The sequence below is a fragment of the Polyergus mexicanus genome, unplaced genomic scaffold (genome assembly GCF_030449975.1).
Source record: "Polyergus mexicanus isolate NDT 795.1 unplaced genomic scaffold, iyPolMexi1.0 SCAF_11, whole genome shotgun sequence".
NCBI lineage: Eukaryota > Metazoa > Arthropoda > Insecta > Hymenoptera > Formicidae > Polyergus > Polyergus mexicanus.
Window position 1 is genome coordinate 3,615,172 of NW_027223331.1, and position 18,268 is coordinate 3,633,439.

Below are 18,268 nucleotides of genomic sequence, written 5' to 3' on the forward strand. Positions count from 1 at the left end.
CTTCTGGATTTTGGAGTAATTAATAACGAGAAGTCGTATACGCATACGACTAGGGTGTAAACTTACTCCCTCACGGCTCTTCAATCCCTTTTCGTGATGGACGGCAATGTAAATGAAACACGAGTGCGAGACATTTTCTTATAACTCCGTATAACTGCATAGTATATATATATATTCATATCGTTTTGATAAGAAATACATTTAATATTTCTTTTAGAGAGAGAGACAGAGAGAGAGAGAGAGAGAGAGAGAGAGAGAGGGCGGGGGGATACAGTACAGTTTAATCAATACAGTACGCTTTAATCTTTTGCACTTTTTACAACATTATTATACATATTATATAAATTCATATTGTTTGCATTGATTTTAGAATTTTAGATTTTATGATTAATATTTTGGCGTTATAAACTGTCTGGATGATGAAACAGTTCTGATAATTAAAACGATCGTTAAGAAAATCGAATTTGAATTCGGCGTTTTCGGCGAAGATCGATTTGTATTGTAAAAGAACGCGGCAGGAGTGCACGGAGTTACAAGGTGGTGACATGATTAATATTGTATAATCCGCGTCTCGAGGCAGGCTCTAATTCGTTGATTCTCGACACGCTTGCCATAATCCCGACGTCGCTATCGACCCCTCGTAGAAATTGCCGTGGAGAAACTCTCGTTCCCCCCTTTCGGAGTCCGACGAATCGTATCGGAAAATCAATCGGAATGATTCCGCGCTCATTCTGCCGCGGCCATGTCGTTATTATTCATCGGGCGTCATACATAACATCAACACCAGCATAATGTTGCGGATATCATTGTGGAAAATATACGTTTATATTGCTCGACAAGAGAGAGAAAGAAAGAGGGGTGGGGGGGAGAGGCAAGGGGAAGGAGGAGGAAGAGGAAAGACAGCGCGTGCACGCTCGAGTAGCAAGTTCGCGCGTGAAGGTATAAGGGGTAATATCGTGGAACGAGGGATACGGTCCGCAAATCCCCCATGATCCTCTCCTCAATGCGCAGCGTAGCATCTTATGATACCAACCTCCGAGCCTCTAGCGATCTCGGTTTAATATTTATAAACCGGATATATAGCGCGGCGCATATCTGCTCGCGTCTCATATTATATACGCCAGAACGAATGGTGCACTTGCCGCCAGAGATTGACTCGATCTCGCCCTACGTTTTTCTAACGACGTCGTTGAGACCCTTAGCTGGCGCGATGAGATTTATAGGTTGTCGATATCGTTCCTTCGCCTTGTTTCTTACGGAATTTTTTTTTTCTAAATTTATTATTTCGTATTTTCTAAATTTTATAATCGTCTGCTTACGTTTTGTATAGTTATTGATATTAATTTTCGAATTAGTCTTTGTAAAAGATATGAGCGTACATTGTTCGAACCACGTAACGCGAAAGTCGCGATTGTTCGGCTATGAAATCAATGTCGTATGTTTGCGAATGGGAATACGAGAGATTCGAAAACGTAGGAGTTTGCGTCGTACGATGCGATCTTTATGGTGGCTTCGAATCTTCAGAAAACGAATTCCCGATCTTGCACTCGCGTACGATTTCGTGCGATGTCAACGACATCGGTCGCGCCCCCAGAAAGATTCGGGTCATTTGGTAAAGTGCTACTTTGTGTCACATAAAAAAAGCGTCGGCGTCCCTCACCGTCAGGCAGTTACTTCCCAGTCAGCGTTTTCCAATGGCCGAAACCTCCACCCCCCGCGATTTTCGCGGTGGCGAAGAAGGGTGGAGAAGAATAGCTCCGAATAGTGTAGCGACCCTGATTTTGAAATCTACGATACTTTTTCCGAGGATACACTCGTTAAGCGAACATATTTTATAAATGTACTTTATAATCAATTCTCTTAAATTATTTCATAATAAAGCATTAGCGTCGACAAAAGATTCTAGTTTTCACAATGAAATCTGACTCTCTTTTCGAATATTCTCATTGGTAAAATCACTCGGAACTCGGTTGGCATTATAATTACGAAACAAATCACGCGATATAGGGCAAAAGTGGATCGCTGTCCTAGTCATCGGCGTCGCAAAACTCCCATGGGAACTTTTCCGGAATTTCCCGACGCGCAATCGTTACGATACGTCGAGGAGGATGGAGGGAGACAGACAGAAAAAGATGAAGGAGATGCGTAAAAAAACCGTGGCAGCTTAATCGCTTCGGAAATGCATAGTGCGTTGTCGGGGCAATAAGTTATCCGTGGCAAGAGAAAAGATTGAGCAGGGGATTTCTGCGGGGGTGGATCGAGAGTGAGAGAGAGGTGGGGGGGGGGGAGAGGGAAGCACGACGTGGAGCGCCGTTAATTTATGGACTTATTTTTCTCGGCATGCGGCCGCAATTAATCCTGCCCTTTAATTGCTCTGTAACGCAGCTCGCAGAACGATCTTTCGAACTGATTAATCGAATTCGGTAGCAGTTGTCGCCGGGTAGTCTTGCCGTTGACGAAAGATGATTTCGTTTTATAAGAAATGACCGATAGCAGATTATTACAGAGATTTCTACAAAATCTCTAATATCAAAAAATCCTTTATTCTCCATTTCTAAAAATCTTATTAATTATATGCAATAATAATATTTAACATGCCGCAATGTTATTTGAAATTAAATATCTCAGATAAGGGCTGCAAGATAAATCAAAATTTGTCCACATTTATGCAGCAATATTCGAAGCCAATATCAATGCGCACTGTAAACTATTATAAAGATAGTTGGGTACAACGACGGCTATCGTTGGATACGGCTTGCTTGAAAAGCGCAAGCGTATATGTTGCTCTAAAAGGCTCGTCGCTATACATACGCGAGCACACACGCGATGCGCTGCAACTCTGTAATTACACGCGCCCAGTTGCCACACGATAACGATATCCCCGTAACAAATCTCCCGCGGTAGTATAGTGGACGGTATAGAGAGTTTCCAGTTATCGCCGAGAAACGGGCGGCCTCGCCAGCGAGATCGCTCGTCTGTCTGCCTCCTATCAACGTGCGAACTTGCCTGTATTAATGAAGTCTCTCGGGTCGAAAGCGAGCGTATCGAGTTGCGATCTCATCCGGCCGCGCATCGGCTTCTTTTCCGACCGACCGTCTGACGAGAAACAAAGCGGCCGTAAATCCTCCCTTCGCTTTCCACCTCTGAAACTCCTCTTACTTCCGGAACGGCGGTGGGAGTGTTTTGGGCGGTTGCCCGCCGCCACTTGCCGGGAATATATCCGAGATTCGCGTATCTTTCCGCCCCACTAATTTCAGGGTCGGAGAGAAATGACCGTGAAACAGCGAACGATACGGAGGAGCGTGGAGATCGTTAAGTGTATTAGGAAACTGTTACTTCTGCGACAAACCACGTTTTGCGATCCCTTGCGTCGCGTCTCGATAGTGGTTCCTTCAATAAAAAGGATAAAGATGGAAATAGAATCTTTACAAGTGCTTTCCATAACAGAATATTAATCTATAAGATATACAGCATACAATATTTAAATCTCAAAAATAAGAAAAAATTAATAAAAATTTTTATATAATTTAACAGTCAAAAAATATAATAATCATACAGTTATTACACGATGAAGAATTATTTGAAAAAAAAGGGAAGAGATAATAGATAAAATAATGGATAAAAGTTTTAAAAAAGAAAAATATTACAAATATTAAAAAAAAATATGCCCTCTTCGTATTTCTTCAAAATAAGTAAATATTATATTTATAAGAAAAGACCTAAGAAAAAAGAAATTTTTATTTTGCGATACTATATTAAAGAAAAATACAAAATAATATACAAAGTTGAGAAGGACGTATCGAAATTATTTTTACTTATTTTATTAAACGGTAGAACTGCAACAGACGCGCCAGCACATTTCTTCCAGGGTTGATGTTCCTACCGCAGCTTCACGAACTGCAAGAACTCTCATTTTACCGTGAGGTAAACTCCTCCTTCTTATAAATCATACTTCTATTCGGTTGGTTAACCCGGGTTGCCTGCCGTATCCGACGTCAATTCTCCCTCCGCATCCCCTGCGGCTATGTTTATGTGCCATTTGCTGGGAAAGTGAAATAATCGTTGTCGTCGTACTTTCGTTGTCGGCGCGCTTGCCATTTTATTTCCCCTTAACCATGGCTGAACCAATCTTCCTATTTTTCCGTAAGCCGTTTCGTCCATTTCTTGATTCGCCATGAAAGTTTCCATCCTTACCAAAATAATAATCAGATAAAAGAAAATAATTATTTTCCTTCTATATCGTTTTATTATTTAATAGGTTTTTATCGAGAAAATCATGATATAAAATATTAATGTTTCGCGTAATTATTCAAAATTTAATAATATTAAAAAATCCATATCATCAATAAATTAAATTTTATAATCATTAAATGATACAGATTATTTAAATATAACAACGAAAATTATCAATCTCATAAATATGAGAGATGTATTTTCATAATTATTTATTACACAATAGATCTATAATCTCAATATTTATATCGAATCAATATCGTATTGAATCGAGAAAATTTATGAACGATCATATGCGAATTTGCGATTTAACGAACGTACAATTCTTCTCGTCGTTTCCTCGCGAAGTGGAATGATATTCAACGATTATTCTGTTATATATTTTACGGTCCATTATACGCGGAATTCTCGGTTCCACGCGCGTCTGCCAAAGTGTCGGGCGCGTTATTAGCGAGTAATATGCGCGATAAATGATTTTAAATGAGTTAATATTCGCAGTTTCGATATTAAACTCCGCATGGCGTATCGGAATTCGTTATAGGTCCGGAGAATGTGCACGGGTATCGACAAAACTTCCTCGCCACTCTCGAAACGGCCGTGGGCGCGAAGGTCCTCGAACACGATATATTGTGGTCGGATCGACGTGTGCTCGTCGGATTTTCATGTTCAGGAATTCCGCCGGAATTCACAGTCTGTCTCATTCGCGACGATTTCAGCCCATGTATGCCACTTTTTTCAACGCCGTTGCGGTTTTTCCTGTAAAAGCTTGACATTCTTTTCTTCGAGATTCGGTCGTTTTTATACGGCGCGATAGATCATTGCTCAATTTTAATATAGTGAACAGCGAGCGAAAATAGAGTCACCGAACTCTGTTCTAATCGAGATACATTTTCAGGACTTTAACAGAGATAAAGTTTTTAAAACTAACTTTTATTTTAATATTTAAAAAAATGTGCGCGATAAAAGATGTATGATTAAAAAAAACTTATATATATACAACAATTAATCTACTATATTTATCATATTATATTTTTATTACTATAGTTTTGCGTATGATTATACACGGTTACACCTTGATAACTAATGTGCGAATGTAGAGATAATAAATGCATGAGTAATAATTCAGAAATATTGAAGCGTTCAAAAGATCCTTTGGCAATCTCTTTGCGTTATTTCCACTTTAATAGCGTCGGGTCATGGATGTGTATAAATTTCAGAGCGTACGGCATTTAAGAACGCACACTCGAGGTTCCCACGCCATCGGTATATAACTATATGCACACGCTTGCGATTCATGGGGTATTATTGCTTATGTCTCGTGAGAACATCTTTCATATATGCTCATTTCGCGATGAAAACAGTCATCCTATTAATTCACTTTTATCAGAGAGCTTTTATTGGCGAACATTTTTAGCGATTAGGCTATCAGAACTTTTTGAATTTTAAAGATTTTTCTTGAATAATTTTTTAGTAATAATAACAAGAAGATCAAACTGTTTTTTACTTAATTTGTCTTGCTTTGCGAAACATTTATCTTTTCACAAAATTAATTGACATAAGATTCTAATTGTTTTTCTTTTTTCAATTCGATAGCGATATGTAACTTTTAAAGAACATTTCTTTGCTTTTACATTATTGTTCATGCTTTAAACGATATCAAAGAGACATAATTGATTGATTTTCATTTATAATATTAGCGGCTTGAAAGTTGCAATAGCAAAATATGATATAAAATATGAATTTTATATAAAAAGAATATACTTTTCGATCGCGTCAAACATTTTTTAATTATAATAACACCATTGGATACCACGGTTTGGATTTGGAGAGAGATTCCGATGCACGTCATTGGGGGGTACCGCTCCATCCTCTCGCAACCGCGGAGTTGACGGCTGATTGAAAAGTTAGTGCGCCCCCAATCGAGAAGATGAGTCCCCGGAATCAAATCACAGCTTCGACGAGGGTGGATGGTGCGGGCGGGTTGGTGGTTCCCTGTGCCACTGTGCTGGCACGAGAGAAGGAAAAGGCCGTGCGGAGATCGTCATGGCGTTTGTCTCCCAGGCCATTAAGCGGTATTGGAGCTAGCTTCCGCTAGGAAGATCAAATCTCCAGCGACTCGTTAGAAATGAGAACGGAGTCATTCTCCGACTTGGGCATCCAGCGCTCGTCATTTCGTTTGCTCGTACGTGAAACATCGAACTTCCGCCAATCGATCGTTATAGATTTTACGGAATCTGCAAACGAGAATATCGGTAGAATAACGAAACGTAGAAGATGAGAGAAAGGATTTGTGGCACATTTCTAAAGGATCTCAAAAGCTGTTCTTTAACTATTAAGTAACGTGAAAAAAATTTTATAGGAAGCTCATGTGGAATCGTTTTACTTCACCGTACATTGGAGGGTAACCGCAGCTCTTATAGCCATGTTTGATCCCTCGCACGCGTCCCTCACGACTCGATCACGTACGGTCACGAGAAGCCACGGGCGGCCACGCGCCGCGGTCGATCGGGAGGATCGGGAGGAACGGAGGAGCGCGTGTCAGGGTGCAATTTGTCCGAAATGCTTTGGAATCGCGAGAAAGGGACCACCCGGATCGATCGCATTAACGACATTTTTACGTGATACACCGCCGCGACATGCACGCGAATGGTTGCCGCGACGTCGTGGGAGAAGAAGGGCTCGTTTACTCGTGTGGGCCGAGAAAAAGTCGTGGAAGGGGGAGGGGGACGCGTTTAGTTAATCAGATTAGCGCGGGTAATTAGAGCGGATTCCCAGAAATTCGTCCGTGAACCCCGATCGCCGTGGTAATTAGCGATAGCAGTTCGTTAATTACACGCGTTAACGAGAGGCTCGTTCATCGGCGGGCGCGCCGCATCGGCCGGCAGCTTGTTTTCTGATGGATCCGCGAATCGCGTGGCCGCGATTTTACCCGCGTCTAGTAATTAATTGTCGCGAACGCATAAAAACTCCCGCGCACTCACCGCCGTTACTTCCGCTCGAGAGAAGCTCAGCGGGGCGCATCCAGAGCAGATATTTCCTCCGCCCGCCTTCCCCGTCAAACAGGCGATAATAAACAAAGGGAAATTATTTTTTCCCCTTTGACCGGCACAATCTCTCGTTTTGCTTTATCGTGTCGTCCTGATCATGTGGTGGAGGTCGTTGGGGGAAGCTCTGTCGCATCATTTTTCTTTGTGCATCGAGAAATTAATTACTTTGTCTAATTATCGTGAGTCGCGAATAATGATGTCGCGAACGAGGTCTCGATAAAAAGGTTTTTATCGACAACATTGTCAGCATCGATGAGGATCTTTGATATATGCTAGCGTGATGAAACGCATTTCCAACATTTATTCCGATATTATTATTATTCCCATTGCGATTACACTAATATCATATTTTACGGAACATTCATGTTTCGTTGCATATTAAAAAACAAAACGTAATTCTTATTTGCCTTTTTTAAATTATATAATATTACAATATGATGATTCTCTCTATGCAGCTTCAGAGCTTAAAACATTTATGCAAGTCGCGTGTCATGGTACGAAGAAGGAAAAGGCGAGCTGCTTCGTTAAGAAGGTTGTTCGCACATATACAGTATGGCATCTGACGTCCATTATGCGCCACTCGCGCGCATTAGGTGAGCATAATATGCGCGGAAAGGCTTTCCTTTTATGCAAGTCTGTCTCCCTTGAGCGCCGCTCGGAAAAAAATAGACGTCTCGGAAAAGTGAAAAGACGTAGTCTATCTCCTGTCCCAAGCACTCCTTGGGTAATCGAAAATAAAGGAGTCCGCTATTACGAGAAGGCTCAAGTTTCGAAACGTTGCGTGCAGTATAAGATGCGAATTATTTTCTCGGATTTTTGCTTAGTCGGTAGTTTGAGATTACGACGCTGATGCGAGAAAAAAAATCATGCTTTATGGGAAGTATAAATTTTCTCGTAAAAGCACCTAACAATGTAAGATATTTTCACGATGGAAATCAGCATGTTTCGCATATACAAGAAGTGCATGAAGCTACTCGGTATGTTCGCTAGTAGAACGACTAGTAAAATTTTTCCAATATTGGAACAATATTTGGAAAGTTACCGCTATCAGCGACTCTGTTATTTTTTAAATATTTCGTTTTCTTATTTTTAAACGTTCATAGAAGATATTGCTTTTTCATAGAAAACATTTCTTTTTCTTTTTTTTAAACGTTTATAGAAGAAAGCAATATCAAAAGCATTCCCTATAATCCCTTATCAAGCGTTATCGTCTTCCAAAATTTGTTAGATCGATTGTGTCTGTGGTATCTTGTGCAGCATGCACATCGGTCAAATCCTACTATGCGCAAGGCGTGCTTTAATTAAGATTTATAAGTAATTTCGATACAATGCGACGTCTATCCCCGACGTATCGAAGACTGATCGGAAACAATTTTCTCCGATCCTGGAGTACACAGGACGTAAACCATTCCGACACTTAACGCGTTCAGAGAAATAACTTTTATCGTATAGAGAGCTAAGAATGGAATCTGGATGGATACGATGAACGAAGAAGCATTCCGCATAAATCCACAGTGCACTTTAATCAATTCTAACAATCCGTTTATGGCATGGAGGGTCGAGCCTGTTCGCCAAAACCGAAGGGCGGCGATGACCTTTTCCGGATTTGCGAGGGTCAGTTTTCCTCCTCGTGTTCGCGCACGAAATTGCGTTATCGAAGCGAAACTCACTTTATCGGGACGATACTGGCCTGTTCCGCCTCTTATCTTGAAAGAAATCAAGCTCCATCTCTCCGTTAACGTTAGCTCGGGGAGAATCGATAAACGATTGCACCGATAACTTAATTTAAATTATTAAGATATATATGATGAGTAAATTTATCGAGTAACATAAATTGATCGAAGAGACTGAAAATCCAAATTAATCATATAATATTATTAACTGTGTAAGATAAAATAAAAATTAAAAGGAAGATAAAAAAAGAATTTTCTTTTATCTCGCGAAGTCAAATGTTATAGAATTTTTAACGAGGTCTAAGATATAATCCATTACAATTTGAATTCCCGTAATCGAGCAAATTTATATCTTTGTCGCGGCAAGAAGTTGGAAGCACGAAGCTTAACGACAATCGAATTAACGTAGCTTATTAAAAGCCAATTAAAGTCTGAAGGCGATTACGTTTAATTTATGGTTCGTTAAGGTTAATTTATTGCTCGTCGTAAGCATTATCTTCGCCTCGACGTACTTATTGGAATATTGCGAGCAGCTATCTGTCACGGTGATTACTTTTTTCTACATTAGGCAAGTTTGCGTCTTCCTTGCTGCGAATTTTCTCTGCTTACTTTGTAGTTGCTTTTTTTATAGTTTATAGATTTTCCCACCTTCTTTCTTATAACGTCAAAAAGAGATGGAATGAGAGTTACAAACAGGCCGAATGAATATTGCAATTCTAATGAATTATTCATGTGCCTATCAATGATATATTGTAATAGCGATACATCACACGTATGGAATCATAACAGCGATATTAATAAACAGCGTATTTATCATATATGTATCTTGCTCTTTTTTTTTATAAATATATTCGTAAGCTATCTTCATCATGATAATTAAATTAATAAGTTTTTTTGTGACGTTATCTCTCGTATTATTTTATTCTTCGGATTAAGATTATCTTGATGTTGAATTGCGAGCTTTGCGAGTATTAATCTAAATCCGTGATCGATATTTACTGTCAATAACTGTTAGATAGTTGCGGCTTCTTTGTAACATATTTAATACTGCAGTCCGATTCCTGTAATTATATCATTCACTGAAGAGCCGACGACGGTGTTGTGATGCATGTTTGCGGTGTGAATGCATTTGGCGCACTTGCATTTTCGGTCACGGCGTGCAATAGCGCGATGCAACGAGGATGCGGCGGCGGTGGCGGTTTTAATTACAATGCAATTTTCCTTGCGGTGCCCATCCCTTTGAAATGCCGTTAGGCTTCCACTCGAATACACGAAGCAATCACGTACTGCCTAGGCGAGGGAACGTCTCTCGTGCCGCCGCGACGTTTTGATCCGCGAAGATTAAAGGGGTCCCGCCCTCTTTCCCTTTGCCCTTAACGTTCCCGCGTCGTCACTCTCGTGCCCCATCGTGGTGGAACGTGGAATTTGGCACGACTACCGCAAGTGCGTAAATATAGCATAGGGACGGCGCTAGCCGTCTCGAGTCCTTTTTCACTCCTTGACTTTGAAGGGACTCGTCACCATCTCCATTTGAATCCACAGTCTCACATTTTCGCTGCCCAGTAACGATCCCAAAAGCCATTGCAAGTAGATACTGTCGGATATATCGTATATAATTTTTTTAATGATGATGGTTTTGGTAATCTCTGATCATTTTGAATGATTAAATATGTAGTAACGTAAATTAATTATAAGTTCATCTATTTCATCAGTTATTTAATATATTTGTATGCATGTGTATAAAGATTTAGGATTTTAGATATATTATACAATAGACAATTGTGTATTTCTCATTGATGACGATACTTTGTCACGCGGTATGTTTTCTATCCCCGAATGCGTTTTTGCAGTTCACCCTCGAGCCGGAGTGCCATATAAAACCCATTTACGATCCAATCCGGTCTGATAAATTCCAGAAAACGTACGAGTCACGGACGGGATGTGTGTTAAGTATAGGGAGGATGCAAGAACTATAATGGATTATCGAGGGATGGCGTTTGGTATTCGAATACCATTTAGGATTAAAACCTATCAAATTTTCCTTCCTCTTGTTAGGGCGAAAAGACAGTAGCAATTTTTTATCTTTACACATATTCGCTTGTTATTAAAGCAATTGGTATTTTTATAATATTTCTTTCGACCATTATGACTCTTTTATGTTCTGAATTTTCAGAGTAATTACATTTTATTATGATTTTATATATTTTTATTTTTAATTTGTATATTTTTCTAACTTTTAATTTCAAAGAAAATTATTTTTATGTCCGCATTTGGTTAAGTTTATCGATCAAAATCCTATTGAAATATAATTTCAATTCGTTAACAAGAATCGTTATTTTTCTTTAGACAATTATTTTTCGAAGCTTAAATGGAATATTTTTTATATTAAAAACTAAAACAGCTGGCCATATGTTTTATATGCTTGATGTATGTGTTCCAATATTTTTTATTCATAACTTGACATTTATCAGATTTCTCAAAGGCGTGAACAGTTATTCGCGATTTTAAGATCCCGTGAAATTGGGCCGTGACGGAGAAGTTTGCTTTTTACGACGCCCGTTGCTTTCGCGACCCTTCGGCGAATAGAGCGAGCCTACGAATGCTGAGTAATTTCTTTGTCGTCTTTTAGAAACGACGTTCCCCACGTATAAATCAAAGAGCTCGTAAGGGTGTAATGATTCAGCGCAGAGCTTTTGTCGTAGGCGAGTGGTCTTTCCTCTTTGGTTTTTCGCCGCGATGCTTTATATCTCGCGAAGAACTTTCATAATAATTCTGCGCTCTTTAATATTTAGATAGAATTTAGCAAAAGTTATAAATCGAAAGTTTTTAATAAGTTTCGTGCATGTTGAACAATTAATCGGATACTTAAATATTAAAAGTCTTAAAAAGAATTAGATTTCCATGAATAGGATTAACAATCTTATATTAAGCAAATAAATTTCATACATTTTCATTCATCTGATTTATCAAATTTCTATAACAAGATTTATTAATATATATATATATCTCATACATCTCTCATAAAATTCAAATTTTCACATTATATTTTACTGCAATTCAATTTTGACATGTCTTGTTTTTACAATTTAAATTAAAAGACTCTGAGAGAGATATTTTATCTTTAAAATATTCAATTTAAAGACTACAATTATATCATGCTCGAAGATTTCATTGTATAGCTATTAATGCCCGACACCGCATTTCAATCGATACTATGTTCCTAGTAAGATTATCCTTCTCGCGACCCCGATCGACCCTCACGTCACTTTCCTTTCCATAACACACACAAGACGTGATCGTCGGATGATCGATGGTGACGCGGAACTTTGGCATCGCGAGATGCGAGAGGCAGAGCTCGAAAGTGGACAACGAACGGAACAAAACGCGCTCGATACGCGGCGTTTTCGTTTCGAGCTCCGACGTAGGAGGAGAGCAGACACTGACGTTCCCATCCGTCATGATGTCGTCAGGCATCCAACGGCCCTTCAACCTCCGGAACTACGCGAACCCCATGTGCACACGTTGCCGGCGTAATCGTGCACCAGGTGCCACACTGACGTCCCTTAACGAAGGACGCGATTCCCTCCCTCCTTCCCGTTGTTTCTCGCCGTTCTCTTTTCTATCTCTTTCCCTTTTATAGCTCTCTTTCCTTTCTCCGAAAGAAGAAAGCAATCCAGAAACGGGGCGCTCTTAACAAGCAGCGGAAGGGAGGCGCGCGTTCCCTCTCTCTCTCTCTCTCTCGTGCTATAAAAGGGACTTTTTTTGCTTGTTAGATTGTTTGCTCGCCACGGTCCTTGCTCGGGTTCGGACGACGACGTCTCTACCTTATCGAGATTGCACCGGTTACAGGGACGATTTTTTTGTCGCTCCTGTTTCAGTGATCAGTTCGACGGGGTTGAATCGAAAGGTCGTGAGAACTACCATAGTCATTAGATTTTGCGTTATTGTCCTCGTTGAATATTATATAATAACGCATATTCTGTGATATGTTTCTTATATTATTAATCGTAAATAACTTTGTTTTGTATAATTAAAAGTGAGTAGCTTTTTAATGTACTTTTTTAATTTAAATAGAAGAAGAAATCACGCGAGTATGTGCAAAATCGTAAATTATTTTAGATAAACATCGATAATACGTGGTACAAAAAGTTTTTCTATGGAAGTAAAACATGTTGCATTGCTGAAATAATATCGTATAAAGAATTTTTACTTTTATACACGATATCCCACAAGTTTTTGTGAATACAATAATATTCACATAAGTTATATCTCTTGAAATTATTACGCGTAAACTCTTTCCGATATATAAGTTCCAATCATGCAATCATGCACCCACTCCATTTCCCGAGGACGGAACGATCGGTCGAGTGGAACAGATCGAGATTAACGGAATTCTTTAGCGGGTCTTTAATTTTTTCCGGATACTTCTTCTCGCGCGCGCGCGCGCGCGCGCCTGTCCCGTCAGACTTTGCAAATCCTTTGGCCAAACAAGCAGCAAGGATCTGGCAGGTGCCATTTGCCATTGAAATCTCGCTGCCATTAGAGACGTCCGATCTAAATCCCAGTGGCATTTGCGCAACGGATTGTCGCCTTATCCGAATGGCCGTTTCTCCTCTTGGAGGCCGGGCACGTTGGGCCCTCTTCTGCCCTCTTCTGCCCTCTTCTTCCCCATTTTCTCCCTCACGCATTTCGCTCCTGTTATTTCACTATTCGTCCTTCCTTCCGCGCGCGCTCTCATCGCCCGGTCGATGTGGAACTTCTCCTAGACCGTTTCTGGCGGTGAACGTTACCCTGTTAAGATCCGCAAAGCAAACAGCGGCCGGCAGATAAGAGTGTCCTTCGGGAGCCCGCTAGGGATAACAGAGGGCTTTAAAAGGCTCGCGGCCGTTTTCGCCTATGACATACAGCACTGCCGCGCCCTTTCAGCCCAAATTCCAAGTTCAATACGCTCGTCCGCAAATATTTTCGAAAATTCTCATCGACATCAGACGGTGAGACGTATTTTTATCCTTGTACATTATTTTTTTAATACATTAATATAAAAAGCAATTGTTGCTCGATTTGGCATTTAAGATACAGTTGAATCTGTAATATTAATATTTCGTATATCTATTTGATTTAAATTAAATGAGAAAAAAGATAAATATTGTGTCATTAATAATAATTATAGAGAATTTATTGGAAAAGATAAAATTGAAATAATTATGATAACAAAAATTGTAGGAAATATCATCATTTAATATAGACACATGTCTATACTATATCAATGGGAAGTGAGCGCGTGTTAAGTGAGCTTTGACGGATTAACCCCATCTCCCAATGACAGGGTGTGGTAAACTCGTCGGTGGAGAATTACTCCGCGCGGAGACAGAACAAGTCAAACAACTCAAATGACTCTCGACAAATGAACATTAGAGTTTGCCGGCTCTTACCCCCCGCGGAAAGTAAATACTGTTTGGAAGTTATGTAGTAGTTGATTTTGCCCAACAAAGCTACAATTCGATTGCTCAATGTTGCTGCCAGCCGCACGCGTTTCACGTTCCGTCTTCTCACCGTTTTGCGCGCAGTCTCGCAAAATGCTAATTTAACCGTCTATCGATTTATTAAATACACATAAAAAGTGCTTGCAACAATCCAAGCACATGCATACAACGCTATTTTATGTGAAAGAATATTTTATAGCTCCTTGTATATATGCGATATCGTCTCTTTGCATGCGTTAGGTAACGTCGTCGAGACAACGTTTACAGGGTGTTCCCGAAATCGCGTAACTTTCACAGATTTTGAAAAAATGCTGAGAAAAATCGTCGTTCATTTCGCTGTCATAGCGTTATTAACTTTTTATTTTCAATATGATCGACAAATTAAAAGATTTCCAACATATAAAAAAATTCTTATTATTCAAATTATTTTAAGCAAAATTTATTTTAGCATAATTTTTATTTTGCATTTTTTCTTTTTTTTAAATAGATATTTAATAATAAAAATAAAGAAATGTAAAAAAATGGCATTCGAAAAGAGTGCATGATTTGATGCTGTGTATATTCACATGTTTCTTATGAATTCTTTCGTGTTTTTTGTATAGATTGGCATGTATTGCCAAGGAAGCCATTCAATTTCTTCTTTCTTAGAATTGCGTATTCAATTAATTCCTAAATCGACTTAATTTCTGTAACTCTTGTTTTTTTTATATCCATGTATCTATATTTGAAAAAGAGAGAGAGAGAAGAAAGGCAGAGAGAAAAACAGGAATAGTGCTGGAAGAGATTGAATTGGCAAAACGTTTGAATAATTTAAGTCTTTATCAACTCAATAAATGATATAGAATTACATTAAATCGATTGTTCCGTCGCAAAATATCGATATATATATATATATATATGTTTGTCTAACAAAATTTTTGATTAGCTAACGTAGATAGCTGTCATTAATTATTTAGAGTTTTAACGAAACTTTCCCGATATAAATAGCCACATACGGAGAAGAAAAACAAAAAGAATCGAGTAAACGTTACGTTTTCATGTGGATCGATCTCATGAATCTCACATCTTCATTTAATGGAAGGAAAATAGTCGACTGGACGATCGTTGACGTGAGCTTCGCGTGGTTCTACCGAAGGTATAATACGCCCAATCACCTCGCTAATCAGTTAATTGCGTGATTTTCTGTCTCTGTGGAAAAACAGGATTAGATTCAAAAAGAGAGACGAGTGCACTGTAGCTTCGCAATGTGGCGATAATCACGCTATCCGGTTGTATCATTAACGACACAGAGGGATGGCGTACCATATGTATACCATTGTTGTGTGCTCTATTTATAGTCGATAAAAATGAATTCAGCAGTTTATTATTATTTCATTACTTTAATATAATATCGCGTAATTATGTACAAATGTTAATCGATTTAATCGAGTTATTTATTCGTAACATACATAAATGAGGAATGCGATACTGTCCTGCACAACATTCGAGGGAAGCAAATGCATAATTCTTTAATATCTCATTTGATTCGTTATTTAACTAGAAGCATTGAGCGAACCACGCTCGCATATCGAGTGAAATGTTCAACGCGATGCGACAAATTTTATTATTGAAACTGCAGCGCACTGTCGCGACGAGGGCGTGCGATTTTACGCGACACGTATTATTTTGTCGACGAACGCGATGCAGTTTTGCTCTATCTCACGCAAACGCGTATATAATGACGCCCTTCGAGATCAATCTTCTTCTCACCTGTCCGCGGTATTAGAAATACCGGATCGTTATTCCGCAACTCGTCGTTCTTGCTTTGTTCCGAGACTTTTTGTATGTGTGTGTACGCGCGCTGTGCCCCCGTATGTACGTGTATTCCTCTTCCCCTTCCCTACTTTTTGCAGATTTTTACTCTAGACTTTCTCGTTTTCGCGTAGGCGATGATGCGAAAGTCTCGTGTGTCTCGCGATGATTATTCGAAGTGATCGAGGGAGATTTCCCTGGTGCAAACTCAACCGTAAGAGATTGCTCGGCCTCTATATCTTCCAGCGCGATTCTCCAACCTCATCCGTTATCCGCGAATCATCCTTTTGTCTGGGCTTTTTCTCTGGTCGCTGTCCGTTTTTCTGGCGCGCCAGTCTCTCAATCGGGAAATTTATTCGTTCCCGTAATAGTCGCCAAACGAAGGTAACGGCTTGAACGTAAAAACGTAACGTTGTATTTTCCGTAAAATTTAATTATTGTCTATAGATAAAGAAGGAAAATTTTTAATTATTCATTGGATGAAGTGATTAAAAATAAAATTTTTTTCTTGTATTTCTTGTGTATTTTATATTGTATTTTATATGTTTTATATTATTCGTTTATTTGTCCAATTAAGAAGGAATGAGAGAGAAAGCACATTTTACGAAGTTAAACAAATTATTAATATGCAATCAATATATTTTTTAGTAATTAATAAAAAAACTTTTTTTATACAATTATTCTAACAAATAAAAATGTTTACAATGGTATTCATAGATGCGGTAATGATACAATCAATGTTGAATAATTGCGAAGTATATATATATATATACGTGTGCACATTCACGCTAATCTAATAGCGCATTAAATCATGATTGTTCCTTGCCATAACACTACACGCTACCGAAACAAAGTACGAATGACAAAACGATCGAAGATTTTCATTCAACCGTTCAACTAAGCGTTTCTAATTTGATTGGTCGCAATGGAGGGGCAGATAGCATTGAGACAGATCAGTCCGCCGTGAAAATCGGATGCACCATCCCTGATATCCCTCCGGGGAAATGGAAAATCCAGTTATAACACCGAGTATCGTCGTGTACTTTTCAGCTGCGGTTAGTTATGAATAATACTCGTCACTCTGGCGTTATGGTCAGCTCTCACTCAATTTGAATATATATGTCACTGCATGCTGACGCTGTTGTTGAATACGCGAAGCTTTAACATCGTATCTCCATATTTCGGGAGCTTAATTAAAATCGTAAAAAAAAAAAAACAATATTGCCAAGTATGGTAACAATGATCAGTACGCTCTCGTTAAAATTAAGCTGCCAGAAAATGTTACATTTTACGAGAATATCAAAGAGAAGAGAGAAATAAGAACAATTTAACACATTTCAGATTGTGTAAATTATAATAAACTCTGCACGTGAGATTACGTTACGTCGGTGAAACAGGTTTAGAATCTTTTTCGTCCGTATTTCAGCTATATGGATTTCGTAAACAAATCATTTTCGCCCCTTATGACATTCTTGCTTGTCATTCAATATTTTCATGAGTAGCCACATGGCCGAAACTAACCGCGTTACCTACCTTTATTTGATGTTTGCAGGCGAAACTTTGTTCATCGCCTCATTTACACGGTAACCAAGGGTACTCTGCCTTTAGTCTTTTTCATCTTTCTCTATCTTTCTCTGTCCCATGGTCTCCCCGCCTTGTGCTTTTGTCTCCTTCATTTAATAGTTTCTATCCTGCGCACTCTCATCTTCGTTTCTGAGGGAAATATTAGCCGCAGGCGCAGTAGCAGTTAAAGGGGAACAGTTAAATTAATAATTTCAAAATTTGCAGAGATAGAGAGGGAAAGAGAGGTTGCCACTCGTGGCTTGTGTTCCTTTATACAGTTGTAGTTTTATAGCCTACAAGATCGCGAGCAAATGAACATTTGAATCGCCGACTTTGTGACAAGTCGATTTGCCTGGTGAATATATTCAATCGAATCAACTGATAATTTCATACGAATAGATATTATTACAATCTTGTCATATAATTAAGAATATATATAGTTGAATTAAATACATACAAATATATTTAAATACAAAAT

General features: G+C 39.0%; 1 protein-coding gene across 4 annotated transcripts in view; it reads left to right on the forward strand.

Moving 5' to 3' along the window:
- The window catches only part of LOC138937728 (kinesin-like protein KIF26A), a 317,690-nt gene that overhangs the window by 89,234 nt on the left and 210,188 nt on the right, over nucleotides 1-18,268 (forward strand). The gene's annotated exons all lie outside the window — the stretch shown is intronic.